The sequence below is a fragment of the Sapajus apella genome, unplaced genomic scaffold, assembly GCF_009761245.1.
Source record: "Sapajus apella isolate SASKATOON/1434 unplaced genomic scaffold, GSC_monkey_1.0 scaffold71, whole genome shotgun sequence".
In the NCBI taxonomy this organism is placed as follows: Eukaryota; Metazoa; Chordata; class Mammalia; order Primates; family Cebidae; genus Sapajus; species Sapajus apella.
Genome location: NW_022437011.1, coordinates 3322399 through 3338924, shown reverse-complemented (window position 1 = coordinate 3338924; position 16526 = coordinate 3322399). Strand labels below are relative to the sequence as shown.

At 36.5% G+C, this 16526-nt stretch overlaps 1 long non-coding RNA gene across 1 annotated transcript; it reads right to left on the bottom strand.

Annotated features, from left to right (window-relative positions):
- Positions 1-495: 495 nt before the first annotated feature.
- LOC116531496 lies at positions 496-16473 on the bottom strand. Its single transcript, XR_004260453.1, has 2 exons — positions 16242-16473; positions 496-2720 (listed from the first exon to the last, which is right to left on the bottom strand). It is a non-coding gene; the product is annotated as an uncharacterized LOC116531496 (long non-coding RNA).
- Between the last annotated feature and the right edge of the window lie 53 nt (positions 16474-16526).

The following is a 16526-nucleotide window of genomic DNA, read 5'->3' as shown; positions in this document are numbered from 1 at the left end:
TATGTACTGAGTGGTACTGCCTAGGTTTTCTTCTGAGTTTTTTTTTTTTTTTTTTGTAATGGTGTTGAGTCTTATGTTTAAGTCTTTAATCCATCTTGAGTTAATTTTTGTGTAAGGTGTAAGGAAGGGATCCAGTTTCAGTTTTCTGTATACGGCTAGCCAGTTTTTCTAACACACATTTATTAAATAGGGAATCCTTCCTCATTGTTTGTTTTTGTCAAGTTTGTTTAAGATCAGATGGTTGTAGATATGTGGCATTATTTCTGAAGCCTCTGTTCTTCCACTGGTCTATATATCTGTTTGTAACCCATACCATGTTCTTCCATTGGTCTATATATCTATTTGTAACCAGTACCATGCTGTTTTGGTTACTGTAGCCATGTAGTATAATTTAAAGTCAGGTAGCATGATGCCTCCAGCTTTGTTCTTTTTGCTTAGGAGTGTCTTGGCTATATGGGCTCTTTTGTGGTTCCATAGGAAATTTAAAGTAGTTTATTCCAATTCTGTGAAGAAAGTCAATGGTAGCTTGATGGGGATAGCATTGAATCTATAAATTACTTTGGGTAGGATGGCAATTTTCATATTGATGGGTTAGAACATGAACCTTTAGCTAGGAATAGTTTGTTTTATCCACCTTCTGAAGCTTACTTCTGTCAATTCATCAAACTTATTCTCTGTCCAGTTTTGTTTCCTTGCTGGCAAGGAGTTCTGATCCTTTGGAGGAAAAGAGGCATTCTGGTTTTTGGAATTTTCAGTCTTTTTGCATTGTTTTTTCCTCATCTTCGTGGATTTATCTACCTTTGGTCTTTCATGTCAGTGACCTTTCGGTGGGGTTTTTGCGTGGATGTCCTTTTTGTTGATGTTGATGCTATTCTTTTCTGTTCGTTAGTTTTCCTTCTAACCATCAGACCCCTCTGCTCCAGGTCTGCTGGAGTTTGCTGGAGGTCCACTCCTGACCCTGCTTGCCTGGGTATCACCAGCAGAGGCTACAGAACAGCCAAGATTGCTGCCTGTTCCTTCCTCTGGAAGCTACATCCCAGAAGGGCATCTGCCAAATGCCAGTCTGTTAACCCCTGCTGGGAGATGTTTCCTAGTCAGGAGTCATGTGGGTCAGGGACCCACTTGAGGAGGCAGTGTATCACTTAGCAGACCTCGAGTGCTGTGCTGGGATATCTGCTGCGCTCTTCAGGGCTGGTAGGCAGGAACATTTAAGTGTGCTGTAGTTGCACCCACAGCCACCCCTTTGCCCAGGTGCTCTTTCCCAGGGAGATGGCAGTTTTATCCACAAGCCCCTGAATGGGGCTGCTGCCTTTCTTTTGGAGATGCCCTACCCAGAGAACAGGAATCTAGAAAGCGTAAGAGTTTTTATATATTCTGGATACTAGTTCCTTAATGGATATTGATTTACAAATATTTTCTCTCATTATTTGGATTTTCTTTTCATTTTATTAATAATGTCCTTTGAAGTGCAGGAGATTTTAATTTTATAAAGTACAATTTACCTATTGCTGCTTGTGTTTTCTATGTCATATCTAAGAAAACATTGCTTAACCCAAGGTCACAAAGATTTGCTCCTCTGTTTTCTTCCCAATGTTTTAACTGTTAAATTCAGGTCTTTGACTCATGTTGAGTTAGTGTTGTACATAGCGTGAGGCAGGGAATCCAACTTTATGTGTTATACCAGCACTGTTTGTTTAAAATACTTATCTTTCCTCATTTGTTTTATAACCTTCATTGAAAATCAATTGGCCATAAACATAAGGACTTATTTCTGAACTTTCAGTTTTATTCTATCAGTCGATATGTCTTTGTGTCAATACCACAATCTTTGATTATTGTAGATTTTCATAGTAAGCTTTGAAAATAAAAAGTATGGATTCTTCAACTTTGCACTTTTTCAGATTGTTTGGCTATTCTGGGTACTATCTTCAGGAAATATTAAAGGTATTGTCAAAGAATAATACATAGATAAGTTCTGCACAATAGTTCTAAGGATAAAATACAAAAAAAATCTAATAACATATAGTTTCTAATAATATAATACATAATTATAGTGCATCTATAATTAATACTTTCTGGAAAAGAGTTAGTAAATGGAATTGTGTCACTGCCTATAGTAATGCTACAAATATCAATGCTCTAATACCCACTAACTTTATTTGCATGAAAGCCAGTATTTTCCAAAGTTTCCATTTTCCAAATAGTTCTCAGAATCTCCAGAGACTATAGTGGAATATGAGGGAAGTACAGTTTTCATACATAAAAATCTTATTTTCCCATTGTTGTGCTGCCACTTAAATGTCCTTCTCCATGACTCTCTCTGACGTTTACTACACCTCCACCCTACCACTCATCTTCTTCTTACTCCAGGTCAGTTGAGAAATCCATTTTGCTTCCCATGCCCACTATTTCAGAGGGAGTTTATGCATAAGAATTATCTAGCTCCCTAAGTTTTACACTTATCTCTTTTAGCCCGAAATTGCTTTCTTCTGGGATAATCAAGGCAGTACAAATGTGTGGCCAGGTCATGTTCATAATAAAGTGAGGGGAACAAGCATACCTTTACACTAACTTTACATGTATCTCCCTCCATCCTTCAAGCCCCAGCTTGAGTTCTACCTGGTACTGTGTTTCTGCATCTTGGGGCAGCCAGAGGTTGATCCACTTTAGTACACCAAAGCTCTCTGGCTTTTTGCTTATAGGTTCATCCTTTTTTAGCTCTATATGATTTAAAAAAAAACCTCACTAGACATCACCTATCAAGTTTTCAAAAAATAATCATGACCTAACATTATTAGGTTTAAAAATATATATCAAGTGATGAATATAGTATAATTAAACTATAAAAATGTATTTATTGTATATACTCAGACATATAAAATACGGAAGAGAATAAATCATGAGGGATATTTTGAAAACCTATAAATAGGCCTGACTTCAATTTAGTGCTTGTTACATACCAGGCACTGCCCTTGGTACCACATAGACATTATCTCATTTAGTATTCAAAACAATCCTACAAAGCTGAAATTGTATTACCTTTCATTTTATAGATGATGAAACTGATACTTAGAGAGATTCAGGGACCCAAGATATAATAGCTTGTAGGGAGAAAAACCAATTAACAAATCTAGGAATTTGATTTCCAGAGCCTATAAGTTTAAATTCCCAGTATCTTATGATCAGAATCTTTTATTTGTACAGAATTTTAGGATTTTTCAAAACAGTTTCTTTTATTTATCCTTTCGTCCCAAGAATGTTTAATAAACATCTAGTGAGTTCCAGACACTGTGCTAGGTGCCAAAAAAATAAAAATAAAAAATAAGATATTATTTTCAAGCTACTACTACAAACAATATATGGTTATAACTTGTTATAGTTATATAGTTATATAGTTAGAAAGTACTTTTCCAAACAAGCCCCCTATAAGACCTATACCAATAGTACATGGTAGGCAGGGGAGAGCTATTCCCTTTTACATATAAAAAGAAAGTACTCCAAAGTTGATTGTTTTGCCTAATATCAATTAGGAAGTATTTATGGTAGATGAATAGTATTTCTTATTACCTCACAATACCTCCTATGTGGCTATTGTTAAATTTTTTTTAATGGGTCACTTTTGCATGAAATAAGCATGCAAAATTTCATTGACTATTAGCATAAAATTTAGTATTTTGCTTGCTATTGTTATTACATTTTTGCTGAAGAAGACCGATATTTTTCATTTGTTTTCTACACTCCTGAGTTTAGCCTGTTCTTAATCATTATGGTCTTTGCCCCAAAAATGAGTATGCTTCTTGTACGATGGTTTTTGTCTCAACAATAAGTATTCTTGCAGTTTATAGAGCATTTCCAAAGTGATCCTCAAAAAAGTCTATCTCAGTAGGTATTCATCACTATGGTCATTTTACCAACAAGGTAATTCTGATTCAGAGAAGTGAAAAGATTTTCCCCAAGATACCTTATCAAGTCATTGATTTCCTCTCCCTCTACTTTTTAACATACAGGTTTATACATTTGTTGAAAGCTCAAATGTTTTAACATGATTACAAATCAGTCACGTCTCCAGGGTGAAAGTGTATAGTGAGAAGAGAGGCAAATCTTTGTAGCTATGGGCTACAAATAGTAAGCCAGGAGTTTGCAAATCAAGTTCTCTCTCCATTTATCATCTATCTATCTATCTATCTATCTATCTGTCTATCTATCTGTCTATCTATCTATCTATCTACAGGGTCTTGCTCTGTTACTGACGCTGGAGTTCAGTGGTACGATCTTGGCTCACTGCAACCTCCACCTCTTGGGCTTGTTCTCTCTCCTTTCAAAAAATTATTGTATAATACAGGGATTATAATATGCTGCTAGGCTGGGCAAGAAATATGATATTTCATATTAATGGTTTCTAAATATTTATATCAATTTCTCTTAGGGCTTTGAATCTTACTCTCGATATTCAATACCATAGAAAATGCAGAAAGACCCATGCATCTTGAATATGAAGTGATTTTTCTTTGTTTTTAGTGAACAAAATCATTTGAATTAAGCATCATCTCTCATTCATAAAGCACAATTCATTATATTATCTTATTTTTTAAGGAAAATCAATAAATCTCATCCTATGGAAAGTTCCTCTTTGACTCAAGATATATTTAACGACATGCATTAGAACTGTTTGGTTCTAGAAATACAGAGCTGAATAGGGAGTAACCCCTAACATTGGGCAACTCACAGTCTAATCAGCTAATTGGACAATTCAGTCATTTACTCAGTAAATACTCTTTAAGTGCTTATGAAATTGGGAGACTTGGCTAGGCTCTTGGTTTTCAGTGGTCACCAAAACAGGTTTGTGCACGCATGCACTTTATAGTCCAGTGAGGGAGCAATAAAATAAATGATTACTAAACAATATGATAAAATGTGAGAAAGAGTAAAACAACCCATGGCATGCAGAAGCTTGCCTTAGCATTGGTACAGGTTGGTCTCCTACTTACATCTGGGGCTTCATGTTCTCCCATTTGATATAAATGATTTTATAGAATGTTTATGTCTGACAAAGCTACTCTGTGACTATGAGAAATCAAGACTAAGATAATACCACTTAATAATCATGTCTAAACACAGGTAAAACATGAACATTATCAAAGTCACAAAATACCAAATATTGACCTATCTACACTAACGTACCTGCTGCTTCTTTGCCAATTACAACTTTAGCCTTAGGCTACTCTTCCCTCTTTCTAAAGAATTACTCCCAATTTCTGAAGGCATTCAAACCAAAGCAAAGCCTCTTTTCCTTAAACCTTCCCCTAAATTAACCTAACAATCTCAAATCTTACCAATAAGACCTTTCTAATTCCCTCCTACTGACATGCCTGTGGCTCCCAGGTGTGTGTGTTCTCACAAGTTGCAATAAGTAATAAGCCCAATTTGTTCAACTATAGGTGTGTTCCTGGTGGTCTTTGCCTGGAGAGTATGACAAAGGCAAAAGTTGAAGGCAGCAATAATATCATTCCTGTTGCTCCTTTCCTCCCTTCTCCACAGGAATTCCTAGGGGCATGAAGAATATGAAAATAGATGGTCATGAACTCTTAAATTAGGAGTGAGGAATATTTTATTCATGTATGTATTTATGCATTGAGTCATATGTTAACTTGTCCCCAAAATAACTTATGGTGGAGGATCTTATTCAGTGGATTCAAAGGTACAGAGTAGAGGGCAGCTCCCTGAGAACTGTTATATAAAGACAACATCCTGGCAAAAGAAACACCCAACAGTAATGAAAATGGTAGCATGAGAGCACTCCAAATGACTCTGATGTTTAACAGATACCCCTTTTCCCACAGCTGAGGTTCCCCCTACCCTTTTCTTAACCAGGGATGACATATTAATCACCTACTGTCAGGTTCAACCCGGCTTCCTGTCACCATAAGTATCTTACTCCCTTCAGTGGAAACTCTTCATTCCACTCCTCATTCTCAGTTCCTATTCCCTACAGACAGCAAGCTCAGTCTGGTCGCAGGATCTTAAAAAAATAAATAAATAAATAAACTCTCATTTTTTAATCTTGAAGAATTTAAAAAGCTCTAGTTCAACCCTCAGGCAAATCTAAATCAGTCAAGTCACTATTGGCTTAACCTAATAATTTTCTAGTAGAGCAGTACTATTCCCATAAGGGATATTTAAAGTATGTGGTGACTTAACTTTTACTTGTCACAATGACTATCCTCCATAGGTAAGAATTAACCCATCCAGGATGCTGATAGTGCTCATACTGAAAAACATCTCACCATAGATCTCACATATCTATCACATCCAGCCCTCCTGCTTCTCCCCATCCCCACATTGGATACCAGTAATCAAATAGTACTGCCACTAAGCTGGATGTGGCCTCAAAATCTTTCTTAACATAATAATCCAGGTATGCTTTGTCATCAAATTTGACATGGAAGACAAAACCTATTTCCTATTCCTGTCTGTAACCTTTTAAAAAAATGTTCTAATTTTTGTGGGTACATAGTGAGTACATAAATGTATGAGGAACATTAGACATTTTGATACAGGCTTACAATGCATAGTAATCACATCCAGGTAAATGGAATACCCATCATGTCAAGCATTTATCCTTTCTTTGTGTTACAAACAATCCAATTATGTAGTTATTTTTAGATGTACAACAAATTATTGTCAACTGTAATCACTCTTCTGTGCTGTCAATACTACAGCTTACACATGCTATCTAATTCTATTTTTGTACTCATTAACCACCCCCCCTTTCCCACCCCTACTACTTTTCCCAACCTCTGGTAAACATCATTCCATTCTATCTCCATGAGTTCAAGTGTTTTCATTTTTAGCTCCCACAAATGAGTGAGAATGTGCATAATTTGTCTTTCTTTGCCTGGTGAATTCCACTCAACATAATGACTTCCAGTTGCATCCATGCTATTGCAAATGTCAGGATCTCATTCTTTTTTATGGCTTTTTAAGACAAAAGCAGCTTCATGGATCTTAAGATGAAGTTTCCAACTGGCACCTTCCTGCTGCTCTATTTTCTATACCCGTAGTCATGCCTTGGTCATCTGACCACTCTTCAAGTCCTTCTGAGACAGTGCCCCTTTCAGGGATGTGAGCCCTGTAGCTGAGACCTTGCAACGTTTCAACAGGTCTTTCTGATAGTAAATGTCTCCCAGCATTACCTCTCTGAACATCCCTTGTTCCTAATGCAAAGTGAGCTACACCCTCTAGTGGGCAAACCACATGTAGTACATTGAACTTCGGAAGAATAATACTTTCTGCCTACTATTACCTCCAGTAATAATCAGGCCTCCCGGATTTTGCAAGAAAAAAATAAAAGTCAGGGAAAGGCAGAAGAAAGGGACAGGAGATTTTATGGCTCCTGTGCCTGACAAGCCCAGGCGAATCTAAATTTAGTCACAGCTGGATTCGGGGTCTCTAAAACTTCTGCTGCAAATTTCTTTATTCAGCTCTTAGACCCACCCAATCTTTCTCTAGTGTGTTTTTTATTCATAGGCAGGCTTTCCCCACCTCACACCACCTCCATCTGAAGTGGTAGATCCTGGCAGCTTAGACTTACAATGTCGTCAGTAGAAGAGAGCTTTACTTTTCCAGGAAGTCTTCTGGCAAAAGGTTTGAGTCTTAATATACTCGTTGGAGTAAAAGGCTTATTCTTTAACCAGTCATAGCTATAAGCATGCTTAACTCTCATTGAAATAGATGGAATTATAAGGTCTTACAGGAGCCAGAGGTAAGAATCCTCTTCTAGTTCATATGGTAAGGCCTACTTACCTCTGGCTCCTGCAAGACCTTATAATTGAAGAACTATTGCCAAAGGAATACTGAAGAACTATTGCCAGAGGAGAAATAAATGCAGTTCAAGCAAACAACAGATCTATATGCTATCTTTTAAGTCTAAGATTGTTCTCAGGCCTGGCCCAAGCTCAAACCCTGGTTATATTGCGGTCCTTATCGCAGTAAACTGTTTTGCCTGTTTTTGTTATAATAAGCTTCAATACTGCCAGGAACAGAAACACTTGTTTTCTTGGTAGAAAGCAGGAAAATTCCCCTAGAGATCTTAGCCTTCTGGTGCACACAATTTTATAACCTCAAAACATGACTTGACTTCCCATTCCACAAACCACAGGAAGTCTGGTGACCTCCCAATTGCAGAGGATCCCAGGGCCTTTATGTCCTCATGGCAACTATTTGCTCTGTATCCCGAATTTTGCAAAGTTCTCCATTGGCAACTCATTTCATCTTTGGATACTGCTGCCTCAATCCCCACCACTTTGATGACTCCATTGCCACGCCACCCCTGCCATCTTCCTTATTCGTCAAGCACTTTCAAGGCTATTTAGGGTAACAAATGTTTTCTGAAGACTTGGAGTAATAAAGGAGGATAATGTCTACTACAGCCTATGAAATATGTCAGGATACTTTCAGTCAAGAGAGATGAAAATCTGAATCAAATAGCTTAGGCCAAACAAGAAATGTGTAGGCTTATGCAATTAGGAGGATCTAGGGTGGGTTGCAATTCAGGCACAGCTGTATCCATGTGCTCAAGCATTGTCAGAAGTCTGTCTCCATCTCTGCCCTCTGCTTGTCTCTGGATTTTATTAAATGCTAGTTTCATTATTTCCCATACAAACTTTATCTACCAGACAAGAAAAAATGGCTACAGCCACTCCAGTTTCATGTCCTTACAGCTCATGATCCAAGGAAAAAAAAAAAAAGGTTTGGGAATGGGAAGAAGAGAATCCTGAAACCCAGCCAAACATTCCCTGCAATCAGTATGCAACTGCAGTCCCCAGATATGGGAAATATAAACTTTCCTTACACGATTAAATGTCTATGCCAAAAGGTCAAATTTTAGCAAAGAAATGAAGATTAAGTCACACCTATTATTGTTATTATTTGGCATTAAGAAACAGCATATGATTAATATTTAAAATGTTTGTCATATTTTCAAAAACAATAGCATGTTAAGGAATTGGATAGGTAAGTCTCATAAATAAAATTTTAAATTTTTAATCAAGTATTGTCTTAAACTTAGAATATTAAATTGAAGAGATGAGAATTTTATTAAGACTAAAGATTATTGGCTGTTTGAGTTGTCATTTGCTATATTTGTGTATTTAATAGAGTTATGAGTTTTATTTAATTATTTAGGAAAGTTTGGTTTATTAAACCATTGAAATGTTTAAAAGGAAAAATCAAGTGTATTATATTTATCCATTTATTCATTAATTCCTTCATTGGATAAAACTTAACTCTGTATCTACTACCATGTGTTTATTTTTGAAAAATTGGTCTATCAGTATGGTTATTTGATTTCTGTCCCCCAACTCCCTAATCAAACTACAGGTAGAAACGTATCCACTTCTCATCACAATTGGTTTTCTGCACTTAACAGTGTCTGGCCCTAGAGAAAGCACTCAGAAAGTACTTGCTGAATGAATAAATGAACTATGTGAGACTCAAAATGTACCCAACTTATAAGAAGCGCAACTGTTTTCTCCCAGTTACTTTTGGAACATAAGGACCATCAGTTTCTGTTCCAGTGTTAGACTTACCTAGATGGGCCCAGCTCACCAGCATCTTCTTTTTCTTTCTTTGCAATAGCTGAATAAGGTTGATCCACCTTCTGCCTACAGGGAAGCAAACTGTTTATTCACCTAAGGCTGGAGGGTCATCACGTTTACGAGGGGAAGAAGTGAGTCCTATGCTCAGCTAAAATATGCTATGTGTAAAGGTAAACAGATTGAAAAGGTAGGCTGAAACCAATGCATATTGTACTTGGAAGTCTGATTAACAAGTTACGTATATATTATTTAAGGCTCAGTTTAAGCAAAAAAAAAAGATGTTGAAAGATTTTTTTTTCTAAAATACCACTTTATTGAGGTATGATTGACATTCAAAGATTGCATATATTTAATATATAAAGCTTAATGAGTTTGAAGATAAATATACACCTATGAAACTATTATCACAATCTATGCCATAAACCTGTTAATCACCCCCAAAAGTTTCTTCCTGTCTTCTCATTATATTATGTGTGAGTGGAACACATAAGATCTATCCTCTTAACAAATTTTGAAAATACACTCTACAGTATTGTTAACTATAGGCACTATGCTGTAGATCTCTAATCTTGTATAACCAAGTTTGTACCCTTTGACTAATACTTCCCCATTTCCTTTTCCCTCCAGTCTCTGGCAAACAGCACTGCACTATCTTACTCTATGAATTTCACTATATTACGCCTCTCCTCTGTGCTAGTCAGGCATCCTGGCATTCCACTAAGACAGAATTTCCTAAATTTTGCTAAAGTGTTCTTTATAGATCATGTGTCCCCACTAACTTGAGAGTAGAGACTGTTTCCTAGTCACCTCTGCAGCCCTGGTGCCTAACATATTCCCAGGTCTCAAATAGACTTTAAGTAAATGTCAGCTGCCTGAAGAAGTGATGGAATTTAGAATTTTGGGCATTTCAATGCATTTTTTTCCTAACATCTTTGCTTTCATTTCACTGCTAATCCAACTAAAAGATATGAACTAGAAGTACTGACAGAGAAAATATGATTAGATTAATCTTAGTCTGTTATAATAGAATACCTGAGACTGAGTAATTTATAAAGATATTATATTTAATAAGGTGACTGTGTCCTAAGCCTCTTATATTAGACACACTTCTTGAGCCCCATGTTGGACACTAAAAATGTTGCAGGCCTTTTCCTTAGTTTAGGTAAAGACAGGGTTAAAGACAGGGTCCTTGTCCGTCCGACGGCCATGACAATTTAGGCTCGCAGATAGTTTGAAGAATGAGAACAGGAGGGTTTTACTGGGTGAAAAGGAAGAAAAGGGGAAAACAGTGACTCTTTCTAGGCCAGAGTCCTTGTTAGAGTGCTTCCTGCATGCAGCTTGAATCCCAGGTTCCACACAGGAAGAGTAAGAACAGAGATTTATTTCTTATAGTTCTGGAGTCTGGGAAGTCCAAAGTCAAGAGACATGTATCTGGAGAGGGCCTTTTTGTTGTGTCATCTCACAGCAGAAGGTAGATGGGCAAGAGAGGGAGGGGAGAGGGGGAGAGAGAGAGAGACAGAGAGAGAGAGAGAGAGAGAATGTGCGCGCGCGCGCGCAAGCGCAAGTACAAAAGAGAGAAACGGGCCAAGAGAGAAAGGGCCAAGCTCCAAACTCCTTATCAGGAACCTACTCCTGTGATAACAGCATTCATCTATTTGTGAGAGCAGAGTTCTCATGATCTAATCATCTTTTAAAAGTTCCACCTCTCAACACTGTTGCATAGAGTATTAAGTTTCCGTATTAGTCCATTTGCACACTGCTATAAAGACATATCTCAGACTAGGTAATTATATTATTTTATTTTTTGTGCTTTATTATTTTTTTATTATACTTTAGATTCTGGGGTACATGTGCAGATCATGCAAGATTGTTGCATAGGTACATTCATGGCAAGGTGGTTTATTGCAACCATCCCCCCATCACCTATATCTGACAAGAGGTTTAATCAGGTCACGGTTCTGCAGGCTGTACATGCTTCTGCTTTTGGGGAGACCTCAGGAAACTTACTATCATGGTAGGAGGTTACAGGGAAGCAAGCACATAACAACCAAATCTCATAAGAACGCATTCACTTTCACAAGAACAGCAGGGGGAAGTCTGCCCCCATGATCCAATCACCTCCCATCATGTCCCTCCTCCAACACGGAAAATTACTATTCAATATGAGATTTCGGCAGGGACACAGACCCAAACCGTATCAGTTTTCAACACATCAATTTTGGGGAACACATTCAAACCATAACACTTAAGGGTAATTTTAAAAAATAAGCTTGTTGAATTTCCTGTTTCACTCTTACCCTCTTCACTTTCTTGTCACAAAAACATGATCTTGTGTAGTATGGCCCAAATTAAAAATGAACAGCAATGTCCTTAATGATTAATACTGCTTAATGTTCACTCAGAGTTCATGCTTATAAAAGTATAAAAGTCTTCAATACAGGTTTTTTGCTTTGGTTTTTTCTTAATCTACCACCTTGTGTTGGTTTCGAAACTGCAATTCTTTATGTATACACCTACATACAACAGCCTTGCACATATTTTCTTATGTTACTTGGGATAAAATAAGGCACTTTGAAAGTGAACTTCAGAAATATCATATGCTACAAATTCAGCTTCAATTATCTAGAAATAGCTGAGAAGCAGGAAGGAAAAGAGGTCTCTGAAAAATCAAATAATAACAGCTGACATTTATAGAGTGCTGCCTGCCAAGCACTGTTCTATCTGGATTACAAGCATTACCTCACAAGAAACAAATAAGGGTGAGGATGTGGAGAAATTAGAACATTTGTACATTGTTACGAGAATATAAAACAGTGTAACTGGTATGGAAAAGCGTATGGTAGCTCCTCAAAAAATTAAAAATAGAATTATCCTATGATTCAGCAATTCCACTTCTGTGTATATATGCAAAAAGGTGAAAACAAGTTCTCAATAAGACATTTTCACTCTCATGTTTATTTCAGCATTATTCACAATAACAAAAATGTGGAAGCAACCCAAATGCCCATTGATGGATGAATAGATAATGTAATATATACAGGCAATGGAATATTATTCAGTCTTAAAACCTTGAGGACTTGATACTAAGTTAAATAAGGCAGTCACAAAAAGACAAAGTGTATGAAGCTACTTCTATGAGGTATTTAATGCAGTCAAACTCAGAAACAGGAAGTAGAACTGTGGTTCCCAGGACTAGGGGAGGGGCAAATGGGGAGTTCTTGTTCAATGGATATCGAATATCAGTTTTACAATGAAAAAGTTCTAGGGATCTGTTGAACAACGAGCATATAGTTGATACTACTGAACTGTACACTTAAAAATGGGTAAGATCAGCTCAAAAATTCCTTTCAGCTCCCACATATGAGTGAAAACATAGTCTTTATCCTTCTGTGCCTGAATTATTTCACTTAACATAATGTCCTCCAGGTTCATCCATGTTGCCTCCAATGACAGGATTTCATTCTTTTATATACATATTTTGTATATATGTTCCACATTTTCTTTATCCATTCATTTGTTGATGGTAGGGTAAATATAATTAATTATTGTTTATTGTATATTTTCAAAAAGCTAAAAGAGAGCATTTTGAATGTTTGCAATGCAAAAAAACGACAAATGTTTAAGGTGAATGGATATGCTTATTAGCCTGCTTTGATCATTATACATTGTATACATGTATTGAAATATCACTCTGTATCCCCTGAATATGTAAAATTATAATGCATTAATTAAATCTAAAAATGAAAAGGAATGCAGAATTAAAACGATAAATTTTATGTTAGGTGTTTTTAATCTCAAAAATAAACAACAAATAAATAACAATGCATTGATAAAATGTGGAATATATATGCAGTGAAGTATTATTCAAAAACAATATTTTTATTAATATTAAAAATGAATTAAATTCTAAATACATGCTATAACATGGATGAACCTTCAAGATATTATGCTAAGTGAAAGAATCCAGACACAAAATGACAAATATTGTTATGATTCCACTTATATGAGTACCTAGGATAGTCAAAATCATAGAGTCAAAAAGTATAATGGTGGTTGCCAGGGGACTGAGGGGAGGAGAGCATGGGAATTACTGTTTAATGAGTTTCAGTTAGGGAAGATAGAAAAGTTATGGTGATAGGTGGTGGGAATGGTTGCACAACAATGTGAATGTGCAAAATTCCACTGACCTGTGTGCTTAAAGTGGTTAAAATGACAAATATGTTATATTATTTTACCACAATCTTTCTTAAAAATGATGTATGAGATTATTCATGCATAAACACAAGATTGGGCTGTTGGGACTATAAGACTTCCTTTTTGATGCTTGTGCTAATAAAATATACATATATTCAAAAATCTAAAATTTAGAAACCATGAGATAGTGTGGTAAATTATAGATGGCCACAAATTCTTCACTACCCCTTCAATTAAAAGGTGGACTCTTATTCTTCTCTTGAATCTGGGCTGGCTTAGTGGCTTTTTTGACCCAACAGGATATGACAGAAGTCACTTCTGGGACTTCAGAGGCTAGATTATATGAAGTTTTGTAGCTTCCTCCTGTTTTGCTTGGAACAGCTCCCTTTTTTCCCATTCTACTTCCAAGTACTCTCTGTCAAAACCCAAACACCATGTTATAAGCAACCCAAATCAGAGGGAAAGTGTAGGCACTCTGATAAATAGCTTCAATTGAGCATCTAGATATCAGCCAGCCTCAATTGCCATCAATGTTAACATCCATTAGAGCCTGACATTAACTACAGCCTCAGTTTGACACCTGACTTTAAATGCCAGAGACTGCAAGTTAGGACTTGCCCAGGCTAGCCCAGTTAACCTACAGAATCACGGCAGATAAAATTTTTGGCTACGAAATTCTGGAGTGACTTGTTACATAGGTACCATAATGTCTATTTTAACAAACCTGAGCCGTAGAGCTGAAGTGATTGCCCATGGTCTCTCTGCCAGTAAGCAAAGGAACTCACACTTAGCCAAGTCTTTCTGATTCTAAAGCCTGCATTGCTGACTGCTAAATATACAATTTCTCAGTCAACACACCTACAATAGTTTTTTCTTTTTATCTTCAAAAAAAAAAAAATCCTGTATTTTAACTCATAGAAGAGTTATGCCATATACACCAAGTCTAAGGGTGGTAAGAATAACCTTGATATACATAGTACCTTCTGCAGTTGTGAACTCAACAGGCTCCACAGCTATACAATCTGGTCCTGAACAAACTCCAAACACTATCCCTGACTAAAACTTCTCTTGAATGTTAGTCATCATTCTAGCAAAGGGATTATCTGTTGTTTCTGTACCTCAGAAATTTCAAGGAAGAAGAGAAGCTGATACTAGAACCCATGGATGAATGAGAAGAGATATTTTAGAATTTAATTAAAAAGTGGGGATTGAAAATTAAAACAACACAGTGGTTTAAGGTCATACAGTGTAGGGCAAACTTTCTGCAGCACTCAGAGACCCCATGATGATGCCACTGTATAGGAGAAACACTAACTTACGACCTTCTTAATGAAAACCTATATCATCAAGGTACAAATAAATCCTAAAGATGAAGGTATAAATATTACATGCTCTACCTGAAAATGTTAAAACTAGTTTTGATATCTTATAAATACTACTCATAGCACTGAGAAAATATCTCCAACATTTATTACAATGATTTATGGGTGTGTTTTAATTTTCTAAACTTGAGGTAGGAGATCTTTCTTATTCATGAGTGTTCACTTCAAGCCCCACCACAGTGCTTTTTACAAAAAGAGGAATGCTAATAAAATGAAAATGATATGCCATTGAATTAAAAATTCAGGCCAATTGTGCTGAAATAAATCTTACTGCATGCCTTCTAAATATGCCATGCCCTGAACTAGAAAATTTCCTAATTCCTATTTATTCTTCAGAATGATCTAGGAAACAGAAAAGTCTGTTTCCTTTACTAAAGTTTAAATACGAAAGAAACTGACAGAAGCAAATAGCATGAACATTTAATTTTGTCTTCACTTACAGGAAGAATGTAATATGAAAGCTGAGATTAGGATGAATAATACACGAATATGATGAGGTTTTGTATTGTTTGTCCTCCCAAAGCTCCAAATCAAAAAACAGATACGTGGTTTGACGTATGGAATGGGATAGCTAAAACTGTCACTGCCTAAGACAAGGTGAAACCTAAGGTGCTGAATCATAACGGGGAAAGAGGGGAAAAACCCGTAGGTCTGGTATCGATCAGTAAAATAATAAGAAATAGGGGATTCCCCAGCCTTCTTTAGCTTTTTCTTCTCCCGCAGCATAGTCTAATCAATGCCTACGTCTTGTCAAATCCTGTCTTACATGGCTTTAATGCACACTAACTTTCCTAAGGAGTATTTGTCTCTATTTAAATCTAGGCATTTTTAGCCCATATTAATTATATGTATATAAGTGCAAGAACACAGAATTTAAAAGGTAAAAAATCTGAATTTCAGTCCATCTGTGTGACATCGTGCAAGTCAATTAAACCCTCTGAAGAGAATTCTTTATACATTAAACCACGAAAAAGGTGATTAAGTTGATCCGTTACTAAGTCAGAGTCGTGTAGAGTTTTTAATGACATTGATGTGAAATCCCTTTGGACTGTAAAATATCATTACTTACGTGCAAAGACAATGTTCTGAAATCACACACGGATGATTTAACATTAACATCTTTAACTGCGCTCCCGTCCTTCCTCTCAAAAAAAAGTTCTTCATTTTTAGCTGAATGATTCTAGTAAAATCTCTATTGGATCCTATTTACTTTGCAAATGATAAAAGCGAGATCTAGAGGCTTATCCAAGACCACCGAGCACCGATGGAAATCACGACCAAACCACACACTGGAGACTAGTTCCGGCGCATCAGACTCAGTGCTTCCGGCATGGCGCTTTAGTGTCACGTGAAA